The sequence below is a fragment of the Macaca mulatta genome, chromosome 13 (genome assembly GCF_049350105.2).
Source record: "Macaca mulatta isolate MMU2019108-1 chromosome 13, T2T-MMU8v2.0, whole genome shotgun sequence".
Taxonomy (NCBI): Eukaryota; Metazoa; Chordata; class Mammalia; order Primates; family Cercopithecidae; genus Macaca; species Macaca mulatta.
Genome location: NC_133418.1, coordinates 9306582 through 9315584, shown reverse-complemented (window position 1 = coordinate 9315584; position 9003 = coordinate 9306582).

Genomic DNA, 9003 nt, shown 5'->3' with positions numbered 1-9003 from the left:
CTTTGGTTTTTCCCCAGTGAGATTACAGTGATACAAAAGAATTTGGCAATCTAATTTTAAAACATGGGAAGACAATGAATGAATGAGATGAGGTAATATATTGCTGATCATCAAATGGATGTAATAGCATGCAGTCTTCTTATTCTTGCTCTCAAGCACTCCCCCTCCAGGGGCCCTTTCTCAGCCAGGCCCCCTTGGTGTTGCTCGTTCCATACCTCCCCCTTCCCTTGTCCCACCTTTGACACCTCAGCTTGGGGAGGACGCCTTTCCCACTGAAACCGACCCCACTGGGTTGATGAGAATTCCGTTCTGGTTTCTGGCCCACTTTCCTGTTGCTGAAAGTCATGCAGCACTAGATACTGACAAATTTGCATTTTCTTTGTAGTTGGGATTAGCATGTGAGCCACCACGCCCTGGTAATTTGAATCTCCATTGTACCTGCAGGTAGAATTTCTGACATTAGGGCTACAAGACTGTTTAGGAATTGATTTGCAGCCAGGCACAGAGGCTTACATCTATAATCCTAGCACTTTAGGAGGCTGAGGTGGGTGGATAGCTTGAGCCCAAGGAGTTTGAGACCAGCCTGAGCAACATGGCAAAACTGCCTTTTTACAAAATATACAAAAAATTAGCAGGGGGTGGTGGTGCACATCTGTAGTCCTAGCTACTCTGGAAGCTGAAGTGGGAGGATCAGGTGAGCCCCGGAGGTCAAGGTTGCAGTGAGCCAAAATTGCGCTACACTGTACTCCAGCCTGGGCTACTGAGTGAGAGCCTGTCTTTAAAAAAAAAAAAAAAAAAAAAAAAAAAAAGTACAGGTGCAGTGGCTCACGCCTGTAATCCCAGCACTTCGGGAGGCCGAGGTGGGCAGATCAACAGGTCAAGAGATCGAGACCATCTTGTCCAATATGGTGAAACCCCGTCTGTACCAAAAATACAAAAATTAGCTGGACATGGTGGTGCACACCTGTATTCCCAGCTACTCAGCAGGTTGGGGCAGGACAATCGCTTGAACCCTGGAGGCAGAGGTTTCAGTGAGCTGAGATCATGCCACTGTACTCCAACCTGGCAACAGAGTGAGACTCTGTCTTAAAAAAAAAAAAAAAAAAAAAAAAAAAAGGCCAGGTGTGGTGGTTCATTCCCGTAATCCCAGTACTTTGGGAGGCCAAGGGGGGTGGATCACGAGGTCAGGAGATGGAGACCATCCTGGCTAACACAGTGAAACCCTGTCTCTACTAAAAATACAAAAAAAAATTAGCTGGGCATGGTGGCGGGTGCCTGTAATCCCAGCTATTTGGGAGGCTGAGGCAGGAGAATGGCGCGAACCCGGGAGGCAGAGCTTGCAGTGAGCTGAGATCTCGCCACTACACTCCAGCCTGGGCAACAGAGAGAGACTCCATCTCAAAAAAAAAAAAAAAGAAAGAAAAAACAATTGATTTGCATTTCTATTGTTCCTATAGATAGGATCTCTGACATTAGAATCATAGGCTTTTTTCTTTTGAGATAGGGTCTGCTCTGTTGCCAGGCTGTAGCGCAATGGCACAATCATAGCTTGCTGCAGCCTTAACCCCCAGGGCTCAAGCTATCCTCCCGCCTCAGCCTCCTGAGCAGCTGAGACTAGGAGTGTGTCAGGCCTCTGAGCCCAAGCTAAGCCATCATATCCCCTGTGACCTTCATTTATACATCCAGATGGCCTGAAGCAACTGAAGATCCACAAAAGAAGTGAAAATAGCCTTAACTGATGACGTTCCACCATTGTGATTTGTTTCTGTCCCACCCTAACTGATCAATGTACTTTGTAACCTCCCCCACCCTTAAGAAGGTTCTTTGTAATTCTCCCCACCCTTGAGAATGTACTTTGTGAGATCCACCCCCCTATCTGCAAAACATTGCTCCTAACTCCACCACCTATCCCCAAACCCTATAAGAACTGATGATAATCCACCACCCTTTGCTGACTGTCTTTTCGGACTCAGCCTACCTGCACCTAGGTGATTAAAAAGCTTTATTGCTCACACAAAGTCTGTTTGGTGGTCTCTTCACTCAGACGCACGTGACAGTGTGCACTACCATGCCTGGCTAATTTTTAATTTTTTGTAGAGATGAGGGCTTGCTATGTGGAACAGGCTGGTCTGGAACTCCTGGCCTCAACCATTCCTCCCACCTCAGTCTCCCAAAGTGCTGAGATTATAGGCATGAGCCACTTAGCCTGGCCAGAATCATAAGGCTTTTGTTTAAGGATCATTTAAGATGTTTTTCAGACAGCAAATCTCGCAACCAGTTTGGAGAACCCCAATGCCCCCCAAGAGGAGCAGGATCAGCCTGAGAATACAGCTTCTTCCTCTCCCTGCCTCATGACTTCACCCTGTACTCTTCAACCAATCAACAATCTCCATACTTTGGGCCACTCCAAAACCCTTAAAAACTGTAGCCCCAAACTCCTCAGGGAGATGAATTTGAGGTTCCTCCCATCTCCTCATTTGGTGACCCTGTGATCAAACCTCTTTCTCTGTTGTAAACTGGTATTGCCGCATTTTGATTTGCTGTATGCATTGGGCGACAAACCTCTTACAGTTACACCACGCACCTGGAAGATGGTCTGGTCTTCCTCCAGAAGCTTAGAGAAATCACTGCTTCCAAGACGAATTTTAACACTGGGTCTTTCCTTTTTCTCATTTTTGTAAAGTTGGTGAAGATTGGGCCCATCTCATGGGTGTAGAGAGCTCTCCCAGGAAACCTTTTTGTTGTTATTTTTGTTGACTGATTGAGTCTAATTGTCAGAGGCATTTGAACCAGAGCCAGCCCCATTTTGAATAGGGGCTGAGTGAAATAAGGCTGAGACCTACTAGGCTGCATTCCCAGGAGGTTTAGGCATTCTTAGTCACAGGATGAGATAGGAGGTCGGCACAAGATATGGGTCACAAAGACTTTGCTGATATAACAGGTTTTGGTAAAGAAGTTGCCAAAACCGGCCGGGAGCGGTGGTTCAAGCCTGTAATCCCAGCACTTTGGGAGGCCGAGGCGGGTGGATCACGAGGTCAGGAGATCGAGACTATCCTGGCTAACATGGTGAAACCCCGTCTCTACTAAAAATACAAAAAACTAGCCGGGCGTGGTGGCGGGCGCCTGTGGTCCCAGCTACTTGGGAGGCTGAGGTGGGAGAATGGCGTGAACCCGGGAGGCGGAGCTTGCAGTGAGCTGAGATCCAGCCACTGCACTCCAGCCTGGGAGACACAGCGAGACTCCGTCTCAAAAAAAAAAAAAGTTGCCAAAACCAACAGTTCTCGGAATTGTCCACCTTTTTGCTGAAAAACTCATGAATAACCCAACCCTTACTTAGCATATAATCAAGAAATAACTATAAGTATACTCAATCAAGCAGCTCATGCTGCTGCTTTGCCCAGGCAGTAGCCATTCTTTTGTTTCTTGACTTCCCTGACAAACTTGCTTTCACTTTATGGATTCTCCTCGAATTCTTTCTTGTGCACGATCCAAGAACCCTCTCTTGGGGTCTGGATTGGGACCCGTTTCCTGTAACATAATTAGCATCTCCAACCAGAACAGGAAAGAAGATAAAACCCAATCTGTTTCTTCTACTTAGATGGTTTGGTTAGATAAAAGAAAGTCAATTTCTGTAATTGTGTGTTTGAAAGGCTGGTTCCAATAATTAGAATTTTTAAAATGTTTATATCGATTTCATCTTAGTCATTGTTAAGGTATAATTTTCAGAAAGGTAAAATCATGACTCTTATGCAAACATAAACTGAAAATATGTCAAAGATTTAGTTAACTCATTAATTATAAGGGCACACGTAAAATGTGGTAATTAACAAGATATAAGCATTAGAGAAACTAGTTCTAGATTGGCAATTTTATACATTGCTGGTACAGGTGTGGAACTGATTAATGTCCAACAGGGCCATAAACTATAACCTGTGGGATTATCTGTTCCAGTGGACAGAAACTAGTTTGCATTCCCATGAGACAAAATTCTACAAGTTAATCATTGTCCCTACAGACTTGAAAAATAGCTCTGACAACGGAATGTTAAGCCCAACCTGCTGCAATGAGTGAATGCCTGGCATTTTAGTCTGTTCAGACTACTATAACAACATAGCTTAGACCAGGTAGCTCATAAGCAACTGATACTTATTTCTCACAGTTCTGGAGGCTGGAAAGCCAATGGTCAAGGTGCCAGCAGAGTCCACGTTTGCTGAGGTCCTGCTTCCTGATTCATGGATGCCCATCTTCTTCCTCTGTCCTCACCGCATGGAAGGGGCCAGGGATCTCTCTGAGTGCCCCTTTTAAAAGGGCACTAAGGCGGGGCGTGGTGGCTTATGCCTGTAATCCCAGCACTTTGGGAGGTTGAGGCAGGCGGATCACTTGAGGTCAGGAATTTGAGAGTAGCCTGGCCAACACAGTGAAACCCCATCTTTACCTAAAATACAAAAATTAGCTAGGTGTGGGGGCGGGCACCTGTAATCTCAGCTACTGGGGAGACAGACACTAGAATCACTTGAACCTGGAAAGCGGAGGTTAGAGTGGAGACTGCACCACTGCACTCCAGCAGTGAGCAACAGAGCGAGACTCCATCTCAAGAAAAATAAATAAAATAAAATAATAAATAAATAAAAGGGCACTACTCCCATTCCCAGGGGGGCTACTTTCACGACCTAATTACCTCCCAAAGGCCCCACCTTCTAATACCATCTCATTGGGGATTAGGTTTCAACGTATGAATTTTGGGGGGGGTCACACACACTAAACTTGTGATCTCTTTTGCCCATTCCCGAGTATCTAAAACAATGCTCAATCCGTTAGGACGGAGGTTTAAGGGTGTGCCAAACTGAGAAATAGGAGCTGGTGTCACCAGAAACCCAAACATTCATTGTAGTTATTAGGCAATGAGGAGGAATCTGTGAATGTTGATGACTCATTTTCCCTTGCCACCAGTAACTGAAATAGAAAATTCAGTGTTGGCCATCTGTCGTCTTAGGAGTAAAGTGAGGAAATTATAGGCCACGGTCCTTGTTGGGAACAGGCCCCCCAAAATCTGGCCATAAACAAAATCTCTGCAGCACTGACATGTTCAGGATGGCCATAATGTCCATGCTGGAAGGTTGTCGGTTTACCGGAATGAGGGCCAGGAACACCTGGCCCACCCAGGGTGGAAAACCGCTTAAAGGCATTCTTAAACCACAAACAATAGCATGAGCAATCTGTGCCTTAAGGGCATGTTCCAGCTGCAGATGACTAGCCAGACCCACCCCTTTATTTCAGCCCATCCCTTTGTTTCCCATAAGGGATACTTTTAGTTAATCGAATATCTGTAGAAACAATGCTAATGACTGGCTTGCTGTTAATAAATACGAAGATAAATCTCTGTTCGGGCTCTCAGTTCTGAAGGCTGTGAGACCCTTGATTTCCCACTTCACATCTCTCTATTTCTGTGTGTGTGTCTTTAATTCTTCTAGCACCACTGGGTTAGGGTCTCCCTGACTGAGCTAGTCTCGGCAGGTCCTCTGAAATAAAATTAATCATTCCTACCTCTAAACATTATTTTTTCCCTAAACGTATCCATTTCTAAAGTTCCTTTTCATGATTTAAAATTCTTTAGAAATTTTACTTTTCTTGGCCCGGTATAGGGCTCATGCCTGTAATCCCAGAAATTTGGGAGGCCGAGACGAGTGGATCACTTGAGCCCCGGGAGTTTGAGATTGGCCTAGGCAACATGGTGAAACCCTGTCTCTACAAAAAAAATACAAAACTTAACCAGGCGTGGTGGTATGTGCCTATAGTCCCAGCTGCTCTGGAGGCTGAGGTGGGAGGATTTCTTGAGCCTGGGAGTTTGAGGCTGTGGTGAGCTGTGATCATGCCACTGCACTCCAGCCCTGGTCAGCGTGAGACCGTGTCTCAAAAAAAATTTTGTATTTCTTACAGTACATAATTTTATGACATATTGTTCTTTAAATGTATAATGAAAAACAACAGCCTCCTGCTTCGTTCCCTCCCACCTCATGCCTATGCCCTACAGCCAACCTCTTTCAACTTTTTTCTCAAACTGTCTGTCAGAACTTCAAGTTCTTCTGAACCCAGTTCCTCTCCATCAGAAAATCTCTCAAGTTACTAACTCCCCTGGTGCCCTGGGACTTCCTGCTTCACACCAGATCTGGAGCTTTCTGGCCTTTTGCAAGGCTGTTGTGCAGAGATTCACTCGCCTTGACCTTGTTGGGGGAATTCCCTTTGACTCTGTACTGTGTTGAGTCCTTTACTTTCTGGCTCCCATTTCCTTCCTTTTTTCTTGACTTACTCTCTTTTTTTCTTTTTATTTATTTATTTATTATTATACTTTAAGTTCTAGGATACATATATACAACGTGCAAGTTTGTTATGTATGTATACATGTGCCATGTTGGTGTGCTGCACCCATTAACTCGTCATTTACATTAGGTATATCTCCTAACGCTATCCCTTCCCTTCCTTCCACCCCACAACAGGCCCCGTTGTGTGATGTTCCCCTTCCTGTGTCCAAGTGTTCTCATTGTTCAATTCCCACCTATGAGTGAGAACATGTGGTATTTGGTTTTCTGTTCTTGTGATAGTTTGCTGAGAATGATGGTTTCCAGCTGCATTCATGTCCCTACAAAGGACATGAACTCATCCTTTTTTATGGCTGCATAGTATTCCATGGTGTATATGTGCCACATTTTCTTAATCCAGTCTGTCACTGATGGACATTTGGGTTGGTTCCAAGTCTTTGCTATTGTGAATAGTGCCACAATAAACATACGTGTGCATGTGTCTTTATAGCAGCATGATTTATAATCCTTTGGGTATATACGCAGTAATGGAATGGCTGGGTCAAATGGTATTTCTAGTTCTAGATCCTTGAGGAATCACCACACTGTCTTCCACAATGGTTGAACCACTTTACAGTCCCACCAACAGAGTAAAAGTGTTATTATTTCTCCACATCCTCCCCAGCATCTATTTTTTCCTGACATTTTAATGATCGCCATTCTAACTGGTGTGAGATGGTATCTCGTTGTGGTTTTGATTTATATTTCTCTGATGGCTAGTGATGATTAGTATTTTTTCATGTGTCTGTTGGCTGCATAAATGTCTTCTTTTGAGAAGTGTCTGTTCATATCCTTTGCCCACTTTTTGATGGGGTTGTTTTTTTCTTGTAAATTTGTTTGAGTTCTTTGTAGGTTCTGGATATTAGCCCTTTGTCAGATGAGTAGATTGCAAAAATTTTCTCCCATTCTGTAGGTTGCCTGTTCACTCTGATGGTAGTTTATTTTGCTGTGCAGAAGCTCTTTAGTTTAATTAGATCCCATTTGTCAATTTTGGCTTTTGTTGCCATTGCTTTTGGTGTTTTAGACATGAAGTCCTTGCCCATGCCTATGTCCTGAATAGTATTGCCTAGGTTTTCTTCTAGGGTTTTTATGGTTTTAGGTCTAACATTTAAGTCTCTAATCCATCTTGAATTAATTTTTGTATAAGTTGTAAGGAAGGGATCCAGTTTCAGCTTTCTACATATGGCTAGCCAGTTTTCCCAGCACCATTTATTAAATAGGAAATCCTTTCCCCATTGCTTGTTTTTGTCAGGTTTGTCAAAGATCAGATGGTTGTAGATGTCTGGTATTATTTCTGAGGGCTCTGTTCTGTTCCATTGGTCTATATCTCTGTTTTGGTACCAGTACCTTGCTATTTTGGTTACTGTAGCCTTGTAGTATGGTTTGAAGTCAGGTAGTGTGATGCCTCCAGCTTTGTTCTTTTGGCTTAGGATTGTCTTGGCAATGCGGGCTCTTTTTTGGTTCCATATGAACTTTAGTTTTTTCCTATTCTATGAAGAAAGTCATTGGTAGCTTAATGGGGATGACATTGAATCTATAAATTACCTTGGGCAGTATGGCCATTTTCACAATTTTGATTCTTCTTATCCCTGAGCATGGAATGGTCCTCCATTTGTTTGTGTCCTCTTTTATTTCATTGAGCAGTGGTTTGTAGTTCTCCTTGAAGAGGTCCTTCACATCCCTTGTAAGTTGGATTCCCAGGTATTTTTGAAAGGAGCTGGGCACATTCCTCAGCCCCGGGCTAAAACTCCCTGAGCCCAGTACAAACACATCCCATCCTCCCATCCCACCACATATCACCATATATCTCTCAAACTCCCTGAGCCCAGTACAAACACATCCCATCCTCCCATCCCACCACATATCGCCATATATCTCTCAAACTCCCTGAGCCCAGTACAAACACCACCTGGAAAATCTCCAATAAGGAGACAGCCGTTCAAGGTTTTACTGAAAGCGCGGGAACCAAAAGAATTCCTTTGTTCCCCTGTAACTCTCGGGCTATAAAAAGCAAACGCTCTCATTGTTCGGGGCCCTCTTGTATACTGTGGAATGGAGGGACCAGGTTCGAACTTGTAGTAAAGATCCTTGCCGCTTGGCTTTGACACTGGACTCTGGGGGAACAAACGGTCTGGACATAACATTTTATTCTATTTGAAGCAATTGTGAATGGGAGTTCACTCATGATTTGGCGCTCTGTTTGTCTGTTGTTGGTGTATAAGAATGCTTGTGATTTTTGCACATTGATTTTGTATCCTGAGATTTTGCTGAAGTTGCTTATTGGCTTAAGGAGATTTTGGGCTGAGAAGATGGGGTTTTCTAAATATACAATCATGTCATCTGCAAACAGGTATAATTTGACTTCCTCTTTTCCTAATCGAATACCCTTTATTTCTTTCTCCTGCCTGATTGTCCTGGCCAGAACTTCCAACACTATGTTGAATAGGAGTGGAGAGAGAGGGCATCCCTGTCTTGTGCCAGTTTTCAAAGGGAATGCTTCCAGTTTTTGCCCATTCAGTATGATATTGCCTGTGCGTTTGTCATAAATACTCTTATTATTTTGAGATACATTCCATCAATACAGAATTTATTGAGAGTTTTTAGCATGAAGAGTTGTTGAATTTTGTTGGAGGCCTTCTCTGCATCT